This window comes from Mytilus edulis, unplaced genomic scaffold (genome assembly GCF_963676685.1).
Source record: "Mytilus edulis unplaced genomic scaffold, xbMytEdul2.2 SCAFFOLD_138, whole genome shotgun sequence".
NCBI classification, from domain to species: domain Eukaryota; kingdom Metazoa; phylum Mollusca; class Bivalvia; order Mytilida; family Mytilidae; genus Mytilus; species Mytilus edulis.
Window position 1 is genome coordinate 53,907 of NW_027267031.1, and position 26,204 is coordinate 80,110.

A 26,204-nucleotide genomic window follows, 5' to 3' on the forward strand; every position below is an offset into this window, starting at 1 on the left:
ATCTATTACATTTAAATAAGAAATGTTGTTCATCCTCAATTTCCCCATTTTTACATGTAGACAGGACAGTATCTTTCCTCTCTAGGAATATTAAGATGTCTTCCCCTTTCAATCATTAAAGGATGTGCACTTATGCGTATTTTGCATATTAAAGCACTGTGTAATTTAGTCCAAATAATTATGACATCTTGAAATGCTATTATATCGTCGCTGGGCTTCTAAAATGTTGTAAATGGGCGGGAGAAAATCTTTGGTATTACAAAATAGCAAACAGTTAGACCAATCAAAACGTTTGAAATAAGGCATATTACAAAATTGCCAATGTCAGTTGTTTGTAAAGTTTGCTTCCAAAATGTTATATGAAAAACTTGAAAATCATTGTATAACGGCTTTGGGAATTACATAATTGTACATTTCTTTATTTCTGTGAAAATAATTCAAGTTCTTGGATAATCCAGAAATGTCTCAGTTTTCATTTCACTGTTATTTGCAAAAATGTTTCTAAAGTAATAATATTTATCAGTTTTATTTCGGCCTAGCCACAATCAGCATGATCAGATATGTGCATTTTGTGTTTCACATGAAGTCAAAAATGAGTATCACCTCATTGAAAAACTCTTTTGATATTTTGGTTCAAAAATGGTTTAAATTATGAAAAATTGCCATCGTTAGGCTAACACTGGAAGCATTTATATAATTACATGCAGTTTTTGTTTAAAAACTGTATAATTTTCTTTAATGGTTGCCTTCAAGACATGGTCACCAGTGACAGATTTTTGGTCAATGACAAAGACAACAAAATATGTTTAGAACTATTGAATATCAAACATTTTAATTGAAAAAAAATTAACAAGAACATGTTTGACTCACAGTTATTTCAAACAACAGTAGCTTTCTTTGATCATTAATCTTATCTGATAAAACTGTATCTAAAATTATCTATAAATAACAAAACTTCCAAAAGAACCCTTTCTTTTGGTGTATAGAACATTAAAATAACTTGATGCATATTCTTACAATAAACAATCAAACTTAGCAATACAATTTATATGTTTTGTCTACGGACAAGACATTGTATTCATATTTAATGAAATGCATTATTAAAACCTAATTTTGATATAGCTGAAAGTGTTATCTTGAAAAAAACCATACATTTTATCAGGTTTATCTATCAAATGATGCTTAACTTCGAGGAAAATGGAAACAAATACATTTTGTTAATGTCTACGGACAAGACATTTTATTGATATTCAATTAAATGCTTTCAAAGATGATTGTTAAAGTTAAGATTTAAAGTTACTAATTAAGTTTTAAGCGGTGTTTTTTAAGTTTGAAAAATATAAAAATGTACCCATAATTCTTTACATATCTCAACATGCTCAATAATTTATTGATTAAGCCAAAATGAAGACACATTCTTTTAACTGAAATCCATATCTCTGACTGTTTAAAACAATCAAACTATTATTAAAACTCAATTTTGACATAGTTAAATGTGTTCTCTTGAAAAAATAACATACATTTTACCTATCATATTAGGCTGAACTCAAGGAAATTGGATACAAATATATTGTGGTAATGTCTATGGACAAGACAATTTCAGTCAAAAAAATCTGTTAGAATCAATTGTGACTATATTTATGTTGAAAATACTGAGTTTTAATTTGAATAGATAACTTTCATCACCTATAAATAAGATTTAAGTTCCATAGCAGACAAATAATTGAATTTAATACTTGTTATGTACAAGTGTCTTGTCTGTAGACACTTCCTCATCTGCTGTTAATACTGAAATGCAAAAGATAAAGTTAGAGAGAGAAAAATACTTTTTCTTCATTTGATTTAGTTAATCTTTTAAGGTATGCAGCAACTGGAATAAACAATATTGAAGTAAAATAAGGTATGCTTTTTATGACTGATAATCTGACACTTTTTAAAATCCACTCCTGTAAAGTAATTTTACAAAAATTGAGAACACTTAAATTACCATTTATTTATTAGAAATAAGATATTTCTAAGTTTAAACAACACATAGGACTAATTAAGACCCATAAAGCCAAGCAATATTGATAAAAAGACATGTCTACGGACAAGACATGTGTCTACGGACAAGACATTCTGACATATTTTTGAATTTTTCCCTCTATTAATAGATGGTAGAAAAAAATGTTAGTAGTGTTTTCATATCTACAAAAGAACAGGAACTTAGCAATGCAACATTAATGTAATAATGCTTCCAGTTTACTAGGGAATGCATGTCTACGGACAAGACATTTTTTCACTTTATTTGTATATTCAACTTTGATGGCATATATATCTCCAGCTAGGGTACTTCAATTTTGATAAATGAGTTAGTTTTTGATAATGTATATACTAGAAGAGAAAACAAAACACATAATAGCATAAATTTGATTTATTTTTCTCTTTTATCACTACACTGAGCAAGCTAAAAACAAAAGTACAAAATTTCATAACAAGCGCATAGTATTCAACTTTTTATCATAACTTTGTAACCAGTGAAGATTTTTTGTTGCAACAAACAGTAAAAGAAAGATGAATTAATTGTTTATAGCAATGAACCAGTAATGTAGTTCAAATTAAGTTAACTTATTAACTATCAATTGGTCCGAGACCACAATTGTCGTCCCTTGATTTTCGTTGTTCACGAATATATATATAGTCCCTAGTGTTGACAGTGGGTTACTTGCCATTAATTTTTATACCCCTTCCAAATTTATTTCTCCATGTTTAATGCCTCAAATTGCAAGTAGGGGAGTGAAATTACACTGTAAAAATATTTGGGTCCAGAATTTTAAAGGAAAGTAGTGATTTGGTCCAGCTGAAAAAGGTTAAAAATTAGCACTTCGGAAGCTGTCAAAAGATTTCAAGACGCCCTAAACATAGAATTGTCCATATTTTGAGTTAGAGCCGATGAAGTTTTCTATAATTTTGATATAATTTGTCCCAAAAGTAGTACAACACACTGTAAAAATTTCTTTGAGAAAGCGCAGGTGGGATTTTTTTTATTTTCATTTATGTTCTAAAAGAAATGCACTACGAAATAATTGTGTTCTCGGACCAATTGATTAAAACAGCGAAATTTTAAATGAAACAACATAACGTGAAATTTTGCCCATTTTCAGCGTGTATTTTAGTGGGTTTTTTTCAAAACGGTAACACCTATACATGATATTTGATATTCATTGTGAAGCCCTACATTCTCTTCTTCAGTTCAAAGATGTATTACTTGTGTAAAGTTTATCTTCTTGTCTTTCATGGTCTTTACAAGCCTATAACATAGACCCAATATGAAATGCACATCTGATCTTGGCTAGGCCATAAGTAAAATGTTTCTTATTGAATTTAGTTCTTTTCATTGGTTCTATATATCACATGATGAGATACATAGACAAATTCTATTGGATTTAATCATCCCATCTGGTACAAGTTATAACAGTTTATGAGTTATTTCAGATTTTATTTTATTCTGAACTCTTACATTTTAATGAGAAAAAATATAAATTTGATTGATCATGTTGATTATTTCCAATTGTTCGGAGACCATTTTCATTGCTCAATATTTACATTAAAATGATCAGATAATTCTAATTACCAAAAATATACAATTTTGTCATCTCTTTTAAATGGAAAATACAGATCATGCAGATACCACACCAACAAAAGAAAACCCAATTGATTGCTGTTTTTGTCTTAGTTCTGGAATTTCTGTTAAATTTAATTTCAATGGAAAGAAATGTTCTGATTATGACTTTAGTTCTAAATTAAAATTAGTTTTTGGTTCAGATAGTTTTGATTTGATTGATGAATTATTTCAAAATGAAGCCTCAGTTTGTAGAAATTGGTTTTCCTCATTTTCTCGTTTATTTGGTTTTATTTCATCTAGCAAACATTGTTTTTCCACTTTTTTGTATCAAAAGACACAGAAGAAGAGAATGACCAACTTTTCTCCAGAAATATGCCATGATTTTGGGTAAAAAAATAGATATAGATATAGATTTAGAATAAGAATAAATATATTCTATTTTGAAAAAGCTATATAATTGTTGTAGGAGCATTACATTTGGGTCTGTGGATTAAAAATTTCCTTCGTCTGTCTGTCCCTCTTTGGGTTTCAGTTATTAGTTAAGGTAGGTTTATTTTAAATGAAGTTGAAGTCCAATCAAGTTGAAACTTAGTACACATGTTCCCTATCATATGATCTTTCTAGCGTTAATGCCAAATTACAGTTTTGACCACAATTTCATGTTTCACTGAACATCGAAAATGATACTGTGAATGCTGCATGGGTGTTCTATGAACACATTCTTTTTAACATATAAAATATAATTGAATACATATAAAAGAAAAGTTCTGTGTCATTTTGATCTCTTATTAGGAATCATACCACATCTTATTTTTATATATATTATGTTTTCAAGATTACCCGTGAGAAGAATAAACACCAGAAAACAGACTACTTCCATTTAGTGGCAATATATGTAAAAAAAAAAAAAAGTCCTAAATTCTTCAAGATGAAACATTTTTTCTGTACTTTTATTAAGAATGAATATTTGATTGAGTCCTCTTTACTACGCTACGTTGACTTTACCACTGCCACCAACTCCTAATGCTAGCGTAGGTTTTTTTCAACATTCTTGAAAAAAAATTAAATATGTCAAAATTATTTTTGTTTGTATGGAATTTTGTACTATATTAATAAATAGCGGATTGCTGAACCAACGCCTCTGAAGTTTCGTGAAGGTAGAGATTCCTTAAGTGGATACCGACGGTATGCAGGGTTGTCAAAAGAAAGAAAAAATCTAATAGCCACTAGATTGACAACAACACTTAAGTTATCTGCAATTTTTATTAAGTCGACATGTTTCACCGATTAGATCGGCGTCATCAGGACATAGTATACATAAAAATAAGCTCTGAAGTACTAAAATGCGGCATCAAATATTTGACGTCATAGTGTTCTATTATTGTCCATGTTGTTATTGGTTACATGTATTGAATGTATTTAGTGAAAGAGAATGAAATATGTTAATAAAGTCATACAGTTTTTGAGAATAAAATAAAATAAAATATAATAAAATGTTTTAAAATTTGAAATGTTCTTATCTAATGTTTGTCACTGGTAAAAATGTTGTATATTCCTCGGACTTTCACTTGGTTCATCCAGTTGTTTTCTGTGGGTTCATCATTACATACAGTTTGTTGGCTTGAACTCTGAGTTGGTCCCTTGTATGTTTTGTAACAATTTGTACTTTGGTAAGTTGGTATTTCTTCAACTAGATATCCGTAGCTGTTGGTGGTATATTTTCGCGGTTTTGTTGTTTTAACGTATATAACATCATCATCTGAATCTTCTGAATCACTGAGTTGTAGATCTTCTTTAAGTATGTCCATAGATGGCATCTCTGATGTCTCTTGAATTTTGAGTGGAGTTGGAGCTGTATATTTTGGTGGCGCTGCCACGATCCTAAATTTTGGTGTTATGTCATATTTGGTTTGGGCTTCTACGGGTGGAACCCATTTGGCAATTGGGTCAGCTGCGGCTTTTGGTGTTGCTGTTTTCTCATTAAAGTCTGTAGTTGGTTTCTCCTGGTGCTTGGTTGTGATGTGTTTCTTCGCTCCATGTTTCCTAGTGAATGTAGCTGGGCAATGAAGGCATTCAAAAATTGTAACAGTCGGTTCATGAAAAGTCTTGTGGTGTCTGCGGAGTGTACTGATGCTGGCGAATTTTTTATCACATTTTAAACATTGGATTCGTGTCTTTAAATTTTTTCCTCCTGAATTTCCAAAGCATTCAACTTTTCTCGGAGTTGTTTTCGTTTTGGCCATATTATCTTCTTCTATTTAAACCCCAAGGTTCGGCAGTTCCTAGTTTGTGTATCAAGCTTTCTTCTGTGCGTAGTCTAATGTTTACATCGTTTTTCGTTATTACTATGCCCTTAATTGTGACGTTATCCCTACTGTGATGTTCTGATGTGAAGTGTTGTGATACTGGTTTGTGTTGGTTTTGAACATTAATGTCATTGAAATGGCCCCTAAATCTCTCTTTTAAACTGTTGCCTGTTTGTCCAACGTATTGTTTTTTACATTTTGTACATTCTATAACGTAAACCACGTTAATGGTTTCACATGTAATTTCATCCCTAATTTTTATAGTGTACTGATTTGACGCGCTTTTTATGCTGTTTGTAGGTTTCATGAATCTACATAAATAACACTTTTTCCCGCATGGGCGGGTTCCCGGAATTTTGTTTTTGTTTGTGATATCGGTATGTACTAAAATACTTCTTAGTGTTGTTGATCGGCGGTAAGTGGTTACAAATTTTGTCTGTGCTAAATTTTGCGTATCTGGTGTTCTTGTAAGTATGTCTTTTCTGTGATTCAAGATCCTATTGATATTTTTGGTGCGATTACTAAAGGAAGTCACTAAAGGTATGTTCGGGTCAGTGTTTTTTTCTACTGGTTCTAATAAGGTGGTTCTATTTTTCTGTCGGGCCTTTTCGATTGCTTGATTAACTAAGTTCGGGGGATATCCCCGTACTATGAAGTTCCTTTGTAAATTTTCCGCATGTGCCGTAAATTCTTCCTTCTTGCTGCAGATTCGTCTTATTCGTAAGGCTTGGCTATACGGTATACTATCTTTTTGGTGTTTTGGGTGGTGGGATGAATAGTGTAGGTAAAGATTTGCATCCGTAGGTTTTTTATAAAGGGTAGTTGTTAGGTTTCCGTTGTCATCCAAATTTACAATTGTGTCTAAAAAGTTTACACTCCTCTTGTTTATGGTGAAGGTGAATTTAATGGTATGGTGATAATCGTTTAGGGCCGTAGTGAAGGATTTTAGTTCCTCGCTCGAGTGGGGCCATATTATAAAAATGTCATCTATAAATCTCCACCATACTAATGGTTTTTTGTGTTGTGTATTCAAGAATTCCCTTTCAATTTTGTCCATAAAGATGATGGCATATTCCGGCGCCATGATAGTCCCCATAGAGGTACCCATTTTTTGCATATAATATTTGTCATTAAATTTAAAACAGTTCTCTGTAAGGATGAAGTGAATAAATCGGAGTAAAATCCAAGTGGGCGGGTTCTTATTTTCTCTTTTGTCTAACATTTCTTTTGATGCAAGTATTCCTTCTCGATGCGGTATATTGGTATATAGTGAGGTGACATCTGCTGTGACTAGTATACTTTGTGGTGGTACTTTGTTTAGAGCTTTCAATTTCTGTAGGAAGTCTGTGGTATCTTTTAGATACGAGGGTATCTTTAATATGAATGGTTTTAGGTAAACGTCTACTACTTTTGACATTTTTGCTGTTGGGGACTCGATTTGAGAAATGATTGGTCTACCTGGGTTACCTGGTTTGTGTATTTTCGGTAGAGTGTAAAATATCGGAGTGCGCCAATGTTTTTGTAGTAGGTATTGTGCTAGATTTACCGGCAGTAGGTGTTTTACTGAATTGACAAACTCTTTAATTTTCTTTGATATTTTTTCATTTTGGTTGGATCGTACTTGTTCGTAAAACATTTGATTATTTAATTGTCTGTTTGCTTCATTTATGTAATCTGCCCGGTTCATTAATACGATTGCTCCTCCTTTGTCTGCTGGCTTTATTATAATATCTTCGTCATTTTTTAATTCCCTTAATGCCACAAGTTCGTTTCTTGAGAGGTTACTATACTTTTTGCGTTTTTGCGGTTCCTGGCAAATATCTTCCACTATACAGTTGATGAAAGAGTCCAAATCTTTATTCCTTCCGGGTGGTGGTGTCCACCCCGAAGACAGTTTGAAAGGGTTCGGGGTATACTCTACGTTTGGTGTGGTTTCATCATTATCCTTATTTTTATTTTCGTAATGATGTTTTAATCTAATTCTCCGGGAAAATAGGAGAACATCCCTTAATTGTTCAATTTCGTTTTGAGACTCGCGTGTAGGGCTGAAATTTAAACCTTTACTTAACAGTGCAATATGGTTTGTATTGAGAACTTTGTTTGACAGGTTGACGATGGCGTGTTTTGATTCATTTAAATTAGCGGAGTTTTTCTTAATTTTTCTGTATATCTTGCGTTTGATGAATTTTCTGTTTCTAGTCATCATAACTTAAGTTTGTTGATTTTTCTTTCCCTGAAGTACTAAATAGCGGCATGGTGAGTATACTGTTTTGGTTTTGTATTGTTTTTAGGTGGTTTATGTATGTGGTGGGTTTGTCGTTGTTCTTGAGGCTGTGGTTTAGGTGTTCCTTTTCGGATTTTGTATTTCCTCTTGTACTGATATTTTAGTTCTTTCGATGAGGTTAGTAATGAGTTCCATTTCTGCTGGTTCGGTGTTTGTATTTAAGTCTTCTGCCATATCCGAAATTTGGGTTTTTATGTTTTCGCATCGTTCTTTCCAGTATTCCTGTAATAATCCTATTAATGTACGGCTGAATTCTATATGTGCCGTTTCCCATTTTATTAAAAATCTTGGTGTGGTATCTGGTACTTGTGGTTTAATGTTTACTCTTAAGGTTTTGGGGATGGTATCTTTATTCTTACATTTATTTAAATACATATGATGTTGTTGGCACCTAACTAATTTTACGTTTAATTTTCTGAAGGCACGGAACGACGGTACATTCTTTTCTTGAATCCTTTGTGGTTCATCCGTGTGCGTGGGTTCATCTCCTTTTTCTCCTTCGTGTATTCTTTTTCTTTTATTTGATTGTGTTTCGGCGGAAATTGACGGAATGGGTACATTGCTGGCTTCTTGGAATTCTTCGTTTTCGTTCTGTGTAGGGTTGGCCATATTGTTGGCGCAGTGTGGTATAGGCGGATCCGTAGATGCAGGGGTTCAGGATATCAAGGGTGAATAGCGGATTGCTGAACCAACGCCTCTGAAGTTTCGTGAAGGTAGAGATTCCTTAAGTGGATACCGACGGTATGCAGGGTTGTCAAAAGAAAGAAAAAATCTAATAGCCACTAGATTGACAACAACACTTAAGTTATCTGCAATTTTTATTAAGTCGACATGTTTCACCGATTAGATCGGCGTCATCAGGACATAGTATACATAAAAATAAGCTCTGAAGTACTAAAATGCGGCATCAAATATTTGACGTCATAGTGTTCTATTATTGTCCATGTTGTTATTGGTTACATGTATTGAATGTATTTAGTGAAAGAGAATGAAATATGTTAGATATCTAGTTGAAGAAATACCAACTTACCAAAGTACAAATTGTTACAAAACATACAAGGGACCAACTCAGAGTTCAAGCCAACAAACTGTATGTAATGATGAACCCACAGAAAACAACTGGATGAACCAAGTGAAAGTCCGACGCCGTCCCCTGTGAGATGATAATGAATAATTCATGAATATGCATGAACATTTCATGAACTGTTCATGAACAGATTTCATGAACAGTTCATCATATCTTCATGAACATTTGATGAGCAATTCATGAACTGAAAATCGACAGTAATGTTCATGAACTTTAATGTTCATGAACAATTCATGAACAAGAAAGGTTCATGAGCATTTAAATGTTCATGAACAACAATGATCATGAACCCTTTCTTGTTCATGAATTGTTCATGAACTTTGTTCATAAATTGTTCATGAACATTGAAGTTCATGAACACTTAAATGTTCATGAACCTTTCTTGTTCATGAATTGTTCCAGTAGATTCCACTGGAATTATCACTGGTAAATCCACAAACTGATTAACTAATATAAAAATTATGTGTGATATATAAACTTCTCTTCCTTTCTGTAATTCAAAACTTGCTGTCTCTGTATTTCCAACAATAATTGCTGAATAAAGGTATTAAAATGGAGTCTGCATAAAATCTGTTTCATATCATTGCTGGCAGCTCATATTTAATCCCCTAAAAGTACAAAAATATCCACAAAGAATCAATTGTTCAAGAGGTAATGATTGTATGAAGCAATACATTCAATAGAAACAGCATTATGCATCTTAAATTGCATTGGAAGTTTAAGTTAAACTCAAATTTAGTACCCCCCCCCCTCTTTAACCCTTGAAGATGAAACTGGCGACTTAAATTATTATTAACGTTTCACCAAGTTAATTTACGATGAATATTATTCACACAATTTAATTTCTACATATCAGATTATCATATATACCCATGTACCATTTACATGTCAGATTACGATATGTCTGTTATGAATGTGACAACAATATATCAATTTATCATTCTTCATTAATTTATTGTCTGCCTAAACTTTCTGATGTTTTGCTCAGATTAAAATCCTAAATGTTTTATATTGCCTCAACAAATTGTATTTCATAATCATTATATGTTAAATCAAATACTTATCTGAAAACATCTGCGTTTGGATTCTCCATTTTTGTTATCCAGCGTAATCATATTACGTCATATTTGCAAGTGCGTTTAAGTCAAGGTGTCAATCTCGTCCCATATAATATCGGCCCGAAGTTGATTCGTCCCTGTTATGGTATTTCAGTGAACTTCTCAAAATCGGTCGACCGTTGGACTACGGAAACAGCCGATTTGCGGGGTTTACCGGTTTGTAGAAATTTAAAATCACAAGAGTTACTTCCCCTTAATATGGGTGTTTGAGAATGTTTTGAAAATGTATTTCACTTTCATTAAAATATACGTTTTCCTTTAAAAATTTTAGTTTTGTATATAATATCTATCTTAAAATACAGCTACAACTTCTATTTCATCTTATTTTATTTTTTTATTTTGCAGGAATAAAAAAATAAAAACACCATACATTTATGATATTTCACGAATAATTAGGTAAAATGTTCTACTCTAAACAGTCGAAACGGTACCTATGATACTCATTTATACGTGTGATGTATCAGTTATAAATGTTACACCTAGTGATTCATCAAAACTTCATGAACATTCATAAATACTTTTAATGAACATTTCATGAATTTTTATGAGCAGCTAGTGATTCATCAAAACTTCATGAACATTCATAAATACTTTTAATGAACATTTCATGAATTTTTATGAGCAGCTAGTGATTCATCAAAACTTCATGAACATTCATAAAATACTTTTAATGAACAGTTCATGAATTAAATTCATGAACCTTCATTTATGAATCATTTATGAATTTTCATGTACCATTCATGAACATTCACGAACCATTCATGATAGTTCATGAAGTCATGAATTTCTTCTCGCCGGGGGAGGAATATACAACATTTTTACCAGTGACAAACATTAGATAAGAACATTTCAAATTTTAAAACATTTTATTATATTTTATTTTATTTTATTCTCAAAAACTGTATGACTTTATTAACATATTTCATTCTCTTTCACTAAATACATTCAATACATGTAACCAATAACAACATGGACAATAATAGAACACTATGACGTCAAATATTTGATGCCGCATTTTAGTACTTCAGAGCTTATTTTTATGTATACTATGTCCTGATGACGCCGATCTAATCGGTGAAACATGTCGACTTAATAAAAATTGCAGATAACTTAAGTGTTGTTGTCAATCTAGTGGCTATTATATTAATAAATGAATACAGGTTTTAAAGACTACAATATAAGCTACCGGTAATTTTTAGAAAATGATATTTTAAACTGGAGATATATTTTGGTGTATGTATACTTATTTGACCCTTCTCATTTGCCCTTGTCAAATCCAACATGGATGTTACAGAGACGATACGGAACATACAGTGTCAGCTGTATCCACAGTTGACACTGAAACATGAACAAATTTCCTCCATAGAAAACATTCTCCAGGGAAATAATATTATAGTAAATCTGCCTGTTGGGTTTGGAAAGAGTATAATATAATATAATATTCCATTTGTTGCCCACTGCCCAGTGAGTATATTAATTCCATCAACTAATCAAAACATGAAACATCGTAAAAATATATATTTTTGTACACTCTAACTTTTATTATAATTCGATCTTGACGGCTCTTTTAAATATTTGTCCACTCCTAAATTGGGTTCGGAACACCACCTAACAAAAAGAATCACTCAGGCCTGAAATCAGTAACTGTCCCTGGGCTCAGACAAGGGCCAAGTCTGCAAGTGATCATTTATAATATATTAAAAAGAAAAACATAACTTAAATGTGGAAACATTCATTGTAGATCATTTGTAGATGAGTTCAAATAATTGTGAGGTCTGGCAAGGCTATTTTATCTTCAAAAATACAGACGTGTGCCCTTTTGTAACAAAAATGGGTTTTTACAACAAAATTGAAATGTACCCCTAGATATAAGAAGTATATATATGAAGGGTTGTTCCTAACTTTGTTTTTGATTTGTGGTTTAGTTATATAATGGTAGCACTCCACAATTCACCGTAAGAAAATAAAATTAAAATTGAACCACAAAATGTTTTATCATTCTCTATTCCTGGCTTTCTAATACATTAACCTAGCTGTTTGTGTTATACATGGGTATCCGGTCGTTCCAACCCCAAACCAATCCGGTCTCAAGTCAATCTGGCCCAAAGTCGATCCGGCCCAAGTCGATCCAGCCTACGTCGATCCGGCCCCAAAATAAAATATGAATAAACTATATTCACTATATGGAGGAATTTGTGACAAATTTGAACAGTATATATAAACGAAATCATTAGTCTATAATTGGTCTGTTTATTCAACAATTGTCTGATGATTGTGAACTAAGGTAATGCCACTCGTAATCACTTAATTCAATCAAATCCTGGGGGTTGTATATAATAAAAATCATAAACATTTATGAATTACAATTAATTTATATCTTTATTTTTATTCCTTATCCTTATAAAATTTTTTTTTGAGAGGCCGGATCGACGGGGGGGGCCAGATCGACATGGGACGGATTGACTTGGGGCCGGATCGACCCGAAAGCTTATACATGTGCATATGTATGTAATGAGTATCTTCCATAGATTTTCAAAAGTTAAAATGGTGAAAAATAATTCCTCTATGTGTATTCATGGCAACATTCTGCATTTATTTACCATGGAATATTGCGAAAAGGGGGTGAAAATGTCACATATCCCCCATATAAATTTCAATTTTAAAATGAACTAGAATTTCAATGCCTTTGAGTGTTTCCTTATCAGAAACTGTTGACAGTAATCTACCTTATGACATGATCAAATAAAAAATGGGTCTATTTCGCCTACTTTTTTTTTCTTAATATACATGTATAATCACAAGGTTTGTTCCCCCCAAAAAATTGAAAAGAACGTTACAATATATGCTGGACCAATGTTTGGTATGGATATATCAAATACTGACTGACATACAGAAAACAGCCTCTATTTAATACATACATTACATAATCTTGATGTTCATATAAATTAATCCTCAGCTATCCAAACAAGAATTTTATTGCACACTTGCTCTCTTATTTCAAAAATCCACAGGTGCCAAAATGGGAAAATACATGTACACACCTAACTGTAAGAGTGCTTCCTGTAACACGATTTGATAGATATACTGAATAATTGTTTCCATATTTTTGTTTGTATCCAAGTATAACCACATTGGATGCCATTTGTGGAGCAGGATTTGCTTACCTTTCCTGGGCACCTTAGATCACCCAGTTTTTGTTAGACTGGTGTTCTGTGTAAAAAATTGAACAAGATTAATGTTAAGGTTGTTCAGCTTAGCCAGAAGTAATATAATAATAATAATAAATTCTTTATTTAAAGAGGGTAAACTCAGTCAGTTACAATCAACTAATCTTCCCTGAGGCCCTCACATACAAATTACAATACAATCAAAACAGATATTTACACAATAGTTAATTTACAGTCATGTAGTTCAATGTATTGTTATTAACATAAGATATAATGCTGTTTAAGAAGTATACATGTAGTCAAAAAAATCAAATGAAAATAAAAAAAAATATACATTACAAATGCATTGTCATGATTGTAGCAAATATTTCTTATCAGGATTGTGTTAGGTACTTCTTGATACTTTGCTTAAAAGTAAAAGTGTTTTGAGCCTTACGCATTTTGTGTGGTAGTCCATTCCATAATACTGATCCAGAATAAGCAAAGGATTTCTTAAATAGTTCAGCTTTTGGCTTAGGAACTATCAGATTACCTTGAGTGACACCTCTTAAGGAGTAAGGATTATTATCTGATTTCAGTTTAAACTTTTGAACTAGGTACATTGGTGCTTCCATACGCATACATTTATATAGAAGTAAATATTTGTGGTAATTTATTCTATTGTCAACTGTCATCCACCCAAGTTTTTTAAATAAGGGGGCTGAGGGGGATAAAGGATCTGCATCTAGAATTAATCTTGCTGCTCTTTTTTGGAGTTTTAAAATTCTTGTTTTCCCTTCATTTTTACATTCACCCCAAATAATACAGCAGTAGTCAATTAAGGGAAGAATATACCCATTGTAATATGTTTTCCTTGCATTTATATCTAAAAACTTCTTTATTTTAGAAAGAAGGTATATTCTGGATGATATATTAGCACAAACTTGGTCAATTTGATTTTTCCAGTTAAGTGTGCTGTCAATTTTAACACCTAATAATTTTTCACATGAAGAATTTTGTAAGACTTTTGAATTTATTATCAAGTTTGGTTGATAAGTCTGAATTGATAGTTTCTGTTTTGTTCCAGTAACCAAACATTTTGTTTTATTTGCATTAATGAACATGTTGTTCATTTTACACCACTCTTCAACCCTGTATAAATCTTCTTGAACATCATCATGTATGTTTTCTATGTTTTTCCCAGATTTATGAAGAGTGGTGTCATCAGCATATAGGTCTGTTTCACAATTTTCAATACATAAGGGAAGGTCGTTTATAAATAGTACAAACAATAGGGGACCAAGTATAGAACCTTGGGGGACACCAAATTTTATATGTTGTTGTTCAGAATAAACATTACAAATGTTTACCTGCTGTTTTCTGTTATTGAGGTATGACTTAAAAAAACTAACAGTAGCCTCACTAAATCCATAAATTTCAAGCTTTAAACAAAGAATATCATGATCTACCAAATCAAAAGCTTTTTTAAAATCTAATAAAATTGCTAGATTTAAATTACCATCATTCATTTCTTGCAACCATTTGTCAATGATATTGATAAGTGCAGAAGTGCCAGATCATTGAGAACAACAAAGACAGCTGTGAAAATGGTATGTATTCATGGTATTATCAATATGTACATGATGAATAGCAACCAAACAGTATACAAAATGTAGCATAAAACAATAACACCAAGAAGGCAACATATACTTTTTTGCATTTGTTTCTAAACAATACCTGATTCTGAATAAGAAGGAATTATTTTATAATGTTTTCATTATTAGCAATTCTGAATGTGAATGTTAAAATAACTTTAATAATTTGAGTTTATTTTCTGTAATAAGTTCAGTATGGGAAAGACCTCTTTATTATAATTGAGGTTTATCTTTTTCTGCCGAAATGAAACATTAACTTGATTAATGACAAATCAACTGTCTGAGAAACTAAGAAAGTTTTCACATTTATTACTGTATTATTTAAGAAATATTAAATACTCAAAAGTGAAAAAGATTCTCCTCATATTGGTGCCTTTATCTTCATTTTTAAATGTATATTGGCATTGATGTTCATTGAAGGGTTGCGTGATGCATGGGATCGAATCCCTTTGAGGTCAAGCCCTTACTTCTCAAACTGAACAAATTACTTATCTATGTATATAATATAGTCATACAGGAATCACTTAGTGCCAGTATCATTCTGACACACCCTGAGGGACAGTTAGTTGCAGAAAATGGTGTTAAATTGTTACGAGCATTGGAGGGAAAAGTTGGCACAATTGTCATTGATGCACAAAATTGATGACTGGTAATTCAGAAGTTTCCATTGTTGAACATTAGATTTTTTTCAAGGCTTTTGTATTTTGTATAATTTCTGAAATTGTTATTGACAGTTAAAATGTTCTTTGTTAGTTATTTTGTAGTTTTATGCACACTATTGCAGTACAGATTACCAGTAGCCATAAAATCACTCTTATCAGAACTCTGATAATTTAACAAAATTAATTTAATTCAATTTCAAGTGGAATACATTATTCTTTTCGATTTATTACTGATTTACAGCCTGGTTGGCATGTTTACACAGAAGAGATTTTAAGGTAACATTATGGACTAAGGAAAATAACTCAATTTGAAATGTCAAAATGTTTTTTTTTTATTATAACAGAAAGTTGTTAACTTGAGCCTTTCATAACTTCTCTTTGAACAAGGAAAAGAATTTTTCCAACCACCCTATTTTAATCATATGGTCCGAGTACACAGTTATTTCGTAGTGCATTTCCTTTAGACAATAAATGGAAAAAAAAAAATTCCACCTGCGCTTTCTCCATAATATTTTTACAGTGTGTTGTACTACTTTTGGGACAAATTATATCAAAATTATAGAAAACTTCATCAGCTCTAACTCCAAATATGGACAATTTTATGTGAAGGGGGTCTTGAAATCTTTTGACAGCTTCCGAAATGCTAATTTTTGACCTTTTTCAACTGAACCAAATCACTACTTTACATTATAATTCATGAATCAATTTTTTTTACAGTGTAATTTTATCCCCCTTCTTGCTACTTGAGGCATAAAACATAAATAAATAAATTTGGAAGGGGTATAAAAATAATTGACAAGTAACACACTGTCCACACTAGGGACTATATTCGTGGACAACGAAAATCAAGGGACGATAACTGTGTACTCGGACCATATGTATTTGCACAAGTTTTTTTTAACAGATATATAACTTGTTACAGTATCTATAGGTACAATACATTAAATCATACAATTTACCTTGAGTACACAATAATTGTTTATTCACTATTTCATACATGTACAAATACTATTAATTCATATTTGAACAAACATCAAAATAAATAGAGTCACAGATAGAAAACCAATATATTCATACATGCACCACATAAAAATAATAAGAATCACAGAATCTTTTTTTCTAATTCATATAATCACTATATCACATACCATTTTATATGATTGAGGGCAATATTTATTGACATAGTTTTTTGATTGTACAGGTTGCTTGCATGAATTGTAATGTGTCGGAATGCAGAAAGACACAAGTAAACATCTGTGGACAAGTGATGCGAATTTCTTTGCGAAGAATTTGCAAATATTCCTTGTGATTGTCACATTTATTCTTGCACTTGTATTAATTTCTGTCACAAATACAGAACGCATACAAACAAAGGAAATTGTGTTTACAAAGTTTCTTAGATAAAGTTAATATACCATGTTTTAAACAGATTGGAAAATTCTTTATATTATACCTATTATTACATTTAACAGCAGTCAAGCAATAAATCAAAACATTAATGTACATCAATGTAGCAGCATATTCAGTCAAAATGGTATCTCATTAAATTAAAATAGCATTACATTCAATCAAATTAACATTACATTAATTCAAATAGCATCACACTCATACAATCAAAATAGCATATTCATTCAAAATAGAATTACACTCTATCAAAATAACATCTTATTCAATTAATGTTGAATAACATTAAATCAAAAAAGCATAACACTTAAGTTAGTTAAGAGCATCACATTCAATTAAAATTTATTGACAGCAACCCAACAATTACTTGTCAGATTCATATAAAATTCATGGGCTGAAAAATAAATCTCAATACCATCACATTCATTAAATAGTATTGCATTCAATTAAAATATCATCACATTCAGTAGATTAGTATTGCATTCAAGCTTAATATCATCACATTCAGTAGAATAGTATTACATTCAATTTAAATCACATTCAGTAGAATAGTATTGCATTCAAGCTTAATATCATCACATTCAGTAGAATAGTATTACATTCAATTTAAATCACATTCAGTAGAATAGTATTGCATTCAATTAAAATATCACATTCAGTAGAATAGTATTGCATTCAATTAAAATATCACATTCAGTAGAATAGTATTGCATTCAATTAAAATATCACATTCAGTAGAATAGTATTGCATTCAAGCTTAATATCTTCACATTCAGTAGAAAAGTATTGCATTCAAGCTTAATATCTTCACATTCAGTAGAATAGTATTGCATTCAATTAAAATATCATCACATTCAGTAGAATAGTATTGCATTCAATTCAAATCACATTCAGAAAAATAGTATTCAACTAATTTTAAATACAATCACATTCATTTGACATTTAGATACAAATGTAGTATTACATTTAATCTAAATAGCATCACATTAAGTTAAAAAGAAGTATCAATAAATCTTAATATCATCACATTCATTAAAATAGAATTACATTCAATCTAAGTACCATTACATTCAGTAAAATTTATATAGCATCACATTCAGTTAAATGAAATGATCAATACAAAACAGTACCTGTCATCAGCAGTATAAATGCTTTTGATTATAAAATATATACCGGTAATGTAACATAATGTGTGTAACACACACACACACAGAATTGATTTTAAAGTTAGACTGTTCACAGTATTTTCTAAATATACTTATATTACAAACAACATAAAAAACATAAGTTATTTAGTTTTAGTCTTATTATTAACTTTACCCATTATATAAAACATGTTTTTATTTTTCAGGGCCGGGAAGAGAATTCAGAAAAAGTTTTTCAGAATTAGTAGTTCTGAAATCTTTCTTCAACAATGTCCCTATAGCATGTTTAAGTGGAACACGAACAGGAAAACATATAAATGCTTTATCTAAGCAGTTGCTTATATGCAATTTTAAAGTCATTTCTGTAAGTCCTGAAAAAACTAATTTAAAACTCATAGTATGTGAAAAGATTAAAGGTACCTCTTATGAAAAAATAGAAAACATTTATAAGAGTCATTGGTCTTTGTTTAGTTATCTTGGTTAATGTAACGTTTATGTGACAGTTGTAATAAAGCTTTATACTTAGGACTATCAACATAATATCAATGATTAGTAAAGAAGGCGAGACATTTCAGTGTGTGCACTCTTGTTTTTATTGGCTTTGAACTAGCTGTCACTGACTGCGAGTCTTCTCAGATATGTACTTTTTGTTGTTGGAATGTACAAGTACCATGTCAGGTCCATGTGTTTTGTTATATGTATTTAGCCTTTTTCAACACAATTTTATAAAATTGAGAATGGACATATAGTTCGTTCATATGCTATGCTGTTACATCACTGTCCGAATTAAGGGTAGGGTTGAGATTCCGCTAACATGTTTAACCCCGCCACATTTTGTATATATTTGTCTGTACCAAGTTAGGAGCCTGTAATTCAGTTGTCGTTTGTTGCTGTGTTAAACATTTGTTTTTCGTTCAGTTGTTTTTACATTAATATACATGTAGTTTTGTCGTTTGGTTTCATATTTGTGATTTTGGGGTCTTTCAAAGGCGACAAAGCGGTATGGGCTTTGCGTATTGTTGAAGGCTTTATAGTGACCTATAAAGATCTGTTAATTTCTGTGTCATTTGTTCTTTTGTGCAGAGTTGTCTAATTGGCAATCATACCACATCTGTGTTTTTCTGTTTTTTTTTGTTTTTTTTATAAATATGATTGCATACAAACCATCAAAGTTTGAAAGATATTTGTCAAACAGTTTCACAGCATTTGCGTTCAAAACGCCTTGGGCAGTTGGAGTAACGGATAGATACTGTTACTATATATAGATCTATATTCAATAACATTTCAGCACATGCATTTGTTTCTGTCAATATGTGGATTACTATCCATACCCGTACTAAAAAATCACTCGATTTTTAATTTTAGTATGGGTAATAGTAAACCCCATATTGACAGAAACAAGTGCCTGTGAGTAAAGGCCCGAAAACTCGATCGTGATTCAGTCGTTTTTACTTGCTCTTGATGTAAACGTGTTATATTGGTCCTTATGGTATTTTGCTTAAAGTATATAATTTGATTCTTTTGTGGCCAAGAAACGTGACCGTCACCTGGTCACGCATTCGGCTAAAATAGAAAATAAGGATAACATGCAGTGTTTTACTCATATTTCAGAAACTAAAGTAGTTATAGTAAAATTGATAAGGAGTCAAATTATTCAACAGGTTGGCACTAACTGCTGGCACGAAATTATTCTGAAAAATCCAACAACCCAATGTTGGGTTACTGCCCCTGAAATGCACAGTAACTTGTTTCTGTCGATATGGGGTTTACTATCCATACCCGTACTAAAAATCACGAGTTTTAGGGCCTTTATTGTACCTTTTTCTTCCTCAATTGGAGATATAACCCAGAGCCCAGAGGTAGATTTAAGGGAAGCAGGGTTTTATTTCTAAACAAATGGTTGAATATAGAGGAAACACAGGCGGATCAATCCATTTTAAAAAGGCACTGGCTACGGTTACATGGAAATGTAACAATAATAAAAATATTATTGTTACATTGGAGACTAAATGCCGGAATGCATGGTTGGGTAAGGACCTGTTTAATTACGAATGTAACAATAATTATTGAGGCTACGGTTACATTGAGTTATTGTTACATAAAAAAAAAAGCAATGTACGATGGGACTAGTAATATGTACTAAATAATAAAAGTTGAGGACATTTATTACATACATTTATAACATACAATTTATTTATATTTACAATGACAATTTCTACAAATCCAGTAAGTTGTTTTAAAGTCCGACACATTTTTGATGAACGAAATTACGTCCTCCACGGATACGTGTACATACAGAATTTCTTAGTATTTAAGTTACAATTAGCAAACTTTGCTTTTGATTATTAATTTGCGTCAAGTTATAAAGCTGTATGAAATGTATGTCTTGATATTGTTTCAGTTTCATTTAAAACGCATCCCAAGTTTTATTTTTTTTTTCCACCATAAACAAAATTGGTCCAAAGTATAATGACAGTAATAAGAGTAGGTGTGCAGTTAAATACTTTAAAAAAGTGAAACCATTGAACTATATTTTTCGCCTTTGACAGTCACACTCCTAATCTTGAGTAGTATCTTTAAGAACATCAAAACCATTAATACGTAGTAAAACTATTCAAGTTGTACACCATTTGTTGAATAATAATATTTTATTATTTATCAGTATTAAATTACAAGTATTGTTTAGTACATATGAAAGAATGAAGCAGTACAACTATAGAAGATTTAAGTTTAATCAATCTAGCGTCCATTGCTGTATTTCATGTAACAATAACGTAATGTAACCGTAGCCTCAGTAATTATTGTTACATTTGTAATTAATCGGTTCCTCACCCAACTTTGCATTCCGGCAATTAGTCTCAATGTAACAATAATATTTTTATTATTGTTACATTTCCATGTAACCGTAGCCAGTGCCTTTTAAAAAAGGGTTCCTAACCCAGGACAAAAAGGGGGGATTGTATAGGGAACAAAAAATCTTACCCCTTTTGAATCCGCCACTGTGGAATCACTAAAGAATGAGAAGAGCGGGCCCTTACTTTATGAAAATTTCTAGATCCGCTAGGGTCTGTGATAAATCTACGCTAAATAAGGTATTGTTAAGTAGGTCAACAACTCATCTCGCCAACAATTACAACTAGATGCATGGACTACCTATCTATTATATCTATGATACTGACAATGAACAAATAATACAAATAAAATTCTATTTGGAAGTCTCATACCTTGATAACTCGTAACATAGTACAAGTGACGTATTTGATCACGTGAGATTCATTGCTAGAAAAAATTACCTTTTAAATTAACTAAGAAAGTTGGTTTTATATAATTTAAACAAAAAATCAAGGTATTTTACACTTTATCTATTTCATAAATAAAAAGCAAGATATACATCAGTTTAATTGAGATATATATGATTAAAGACCGTACACTTAAGTTATAGTTTGAAGCAAGCGCATAGGTCATCATATATATACGTCTTCAAATTTCGAAGTGTCGGCATTTAACTAAAATAAACGCAATTGAGTTAATTTTTGGTGCATCTGAAAGATAATGTAAAAGCCTTTAAGAATAATACCGTAATTCAATGAACAAATAAGTTTTTCATAGAAAAATATAATATATTTGCAGGGAAATGCATACTTAAACCCCATGCCTACTTTGGTGAATATATATACTTTTCAATTAACCGGAAACTGTTCATGAGAGAAATGTAAAAATAGTTTCGATGAAACCTTTTCAAACTACGTCAACGAATAAATATCAGGAAATAAGTTAAAACTCAAATGAAACAAAAACAATTGATATGTTTGTACAATTCAATTGTATCTTACCTCTATATCCATAAGTTGTGTCTTTGTTTATTCACTTTGAAAAAACACACAGATTTGTCAAATTCTGGAAATTCGGGAAAACCCAAAAATAATTGTGAGGCTGTTTATTTCATTACGTCATGTAGAAATTATGCGTATAAATATGTGACAACTTAACGAATCGAATATGTATGTCACATTTATTTTTACTATACATACAATTCTTACTTTATGTCACCAATGTAAATTTTAGAACTGTATTTTCTTCAATTTAAGAATCTTGCTAAACTGCAAAAAAGATATGTTTTAAGAAAACAAAGTTCTCAATCCCAACTTCGAAGATATTTATAAATATCTTGATTTTGGACTAATTGGTATTTTTTGCAATTTATTTTAATGTTATGATAATGTACTTCAAAGGTTAATTTTATTTATAGACGAGTTTAAAAAATGCAGAAAAATATAAGCTCTCTAAATATAAAAATTTCGTATATTATATTCCCGTGAAGCAATTAAAATAAGAAAACAAAACGTGAACCTCGTTGGCAGTTTGATTGTCCGTCTGGTATATTTCGTCCCTCTTTTTTTTGATCTATTAATATATAGATATCCATGATTTATCCTCATTCTGTACATGGGATTTGGAAAACTGACATGTATTCTCAGAGCATGTATTCTTTTAACTTTGGACCTCAATCAAAATATTTCCATAGCTTAACTCACCTGGGTCTTTAGGTCCAGGAAAACTTATGCAATTGCCTATCATTTGTACCTAGTGTGGATAAAAGCTTAGCCGTAGGGAGTTTTGTATGAATTAAAAGAGAATGGAAAAATCAGCCTACCCCACCTTTGGACATCAATTAAAAAAGTTCCTTGAATTTATCCACCCGGGTCTTAAAGTCCAGATAACCTTAAGCAATTGCCTATCTTTTGTACCAAAGGTGGACAAAACCTTTGTCGTCGGGAATTTTAAATGAATTAAAGAAGGGAGTTGCTATGGACACCCTACCCCAACTTTGGACCTCAATTGAAAAACGTTCCATAACTTAACCCACCCGGGTCTTTTGGTTCATGCAACCTTATGCAATATCCACTATCAGTTGTACCTTATGTGGACAAAACCTTTGCCACAGGGATTTTTTTTATAAATTAAAGAGGGGAGGTGGTAGGGTCCCCGTACCCCAAATTGGCACCACAATTAAAAACGTTAAAACACTTTACCCATCTTGGTCGTTGGGTCCAAACAACCTCTGTACTTATTGTTGACAAAAGCTTTGCCGTAGGGAACTTTTGATAAATTAAAGGAGGGAGTTGGTAGGGGCACACTACCTAAACTTTTAACCTCAATCAAAAACGTTTATAAACCTTACCCACCTTGGTCTTTGGGTCCAGACAACCTTAAACAAAATTCCTATCATTTGAACTAAGTGTGGACAAAACCTTTCCTGTAGGGATTTTTTTTATGAATTGCAGAATAGATGAGGTGGTGTCACCCTTCCATAACTTTGGACCTAAATTAAAATAGTCCCACCTTTTACCACCTGGGGGTTCGGACAAAGCAACCCGATGATAGGCAATTGGCTATTATTGGTACCATGTGTGGATAAAGGGTTATCATAAGCTTGACTGCACGCGGGAGGATAAAGTCATGAAACTTTTTAATTAAGGTCCAAAGTTATGAAAGGGTGATTTTTCCATCCCCTTCTTTAGTTTATAAAAAGGGAAGTGGTAGGGATACCCTGCCCCAACTTTGGAGCTCAATTCAAAAAGTTCCGTACTTTTACGCACCTGGGTCTTTGGGTTCAGGCAACCTAAGGCAGTTGCCTATTATTTGTAAAACTATTTATCACTGTAAACAAAAGCTTTGTCGTAGGGAATTTTTAATGAAGGAAAGAAGGGAGGTAGTAGGGTCACCCTACCAACTTTGGACCTCAATCAAAAAAGTTCCATATGAATACCCACCTAGGTCTTCACTCCTGGTCACTTTAAGAAATTGCCTATCATAAGTACCAAGTGTGGACAAAAGCTTTCCATAGGCAAATTTTGATGAATTAAAGAACGGGGTTGGAAAAGTCAGCCGACCTAAAATTTGGACATTATCAAAAAAGTTCTATAACTTCACTCACCTGGGTCTCCTGGTAACTTTGATAACTATTTACACCACTGGGTCGATGCCTCTGCTGTTGGACGTTTCGTCCCCGAGGGTATCACCAGCCCAGTAGTCAGCAGTTCGGTGTTGACATGAATATCAATTATGTGGTCATTTTTATAAATTTCTTGTTTACAAAACTTTGAATTTTTCGAAAAACTAAGGATTTTCTTATCCCAGGCAAAGATTACCTTAGCTGTATTCGGCACAATTTTTTGGAATTTGGATTCTCAATACTCTTCAACTTTGTTTTTGTTTGGCTTTATAACTATTTTGATATGAGCGTCACTGATGAGTCTTATGTAGAAGAAACGCGCGTCTGGCGTACCAATCATTTGTACCTAGTTAGACAAAAGCTTAGCCGTAGGGATTGCTTTAATAAATTAAAGAAAAGGGATGTAAAGGTCAGCCGACATCAAATTCGGATCTCAATAAAAAAAAGTTCCATAACTTTAAACACCTGGTTCTTAAGGTCCAGGCAACTTTATGCTTATGCCTATCATTTGTACCTAGTGTGGACAAAAGCTTAGCCGTAGAAAATCTTTAAAGAACTCAAGAACGGAGGTGGTAGGGTCACCTTACCCTAACTTTGGACATCAATTAAAGCATTCTATAATTTTTAACAACCTGGGTCTGCTGGTCCGGGCAACCTTGGGTAATTGCCTATCATTCTTACCTGGTATGGACAAAAGCTAACGGTAGGATTTTTTTATGAATTAAAGAAGGGGGATTGAAAAGTCAGTCTACCCCATCAAGTTTCATAAATTAAACCACCTGGGTCTTTAAGTCAATGCAACTTTATGCAATTGCCAATCATTTGTACCTAGTATGGACAAAAAGCATAGCCGTAGGGATTGTTGTACATGTGAAGCCATAGATGAAATTCCGGACCAGTTTAGGGTTAATAACTTCAAGTCAAGAAGTCAAATCAAGCTGTGAATAATTTCCGCTCTAGATAAGCAAATACAGTTCGGTGTGAGCCAAGGCTCCATGTTAAAGACCATTCTTTGGCCCATTATGTTCTACTTCTATAAATTGTTATTCGGATGGAGAGTTGTCTCATTGGCACTCATATCACATCTCCCTATAATATATAATCATAAACCTATAGCTGTACAATGTAACTTATGGGAGTGCAACCCGAGTATAAATCTCAATAACCGAAAATTATACCATAGCTATCCATGGTATAATTTTCACAATTATACCATGGTTTTGTTGTTTAGGAATTCAAAAGAAAAAAATGTCAAGACCTGGCCGCGGCCGCCTGAATTTTTTGATAGAAACAACAAAGTCAGTGTGGGGCCACTAAGCTAAACTGCCCACTTTGCACCAGCTGAAACAAATGATTGCTTAGGGTGGGAATCGAACCCACATACACCAACTCTGTTGTCCTATATTTTAAATTGACCAAGATTCTCTCCCAGAACCAACAAATAGAGTTTAATCAAAGAGCTGAAAGCTCTGAGGAAAAATGACGCCACTGTCTCTAATATTGGTATAATTTTTATGCAAGTCTTGATTTTCACATACCGTAATTAGTTTAACAATGCAGCATGTCTCGTAAGCATACAATTGATATTTGTATATGTGTGTGTGTGAAGTGAAGATGACAACTGGCTGTTTTTTTTAAAGACAAATGAATAGGTCAAGACTACCTGAATTGTTCAAATAAATACCGTAGAAAGGCTTGTATATTTCTCACTGGTACATATTCAGAACCCCCTTCTCCCCACAAAAGTTTAGGTAAATAATCGTTTTGTTACTGTTATCAAAGGTCTAATGAAACTCAGGTAATTTCAAAGAATTGTAGTCAAACCGGCACCTGGTTA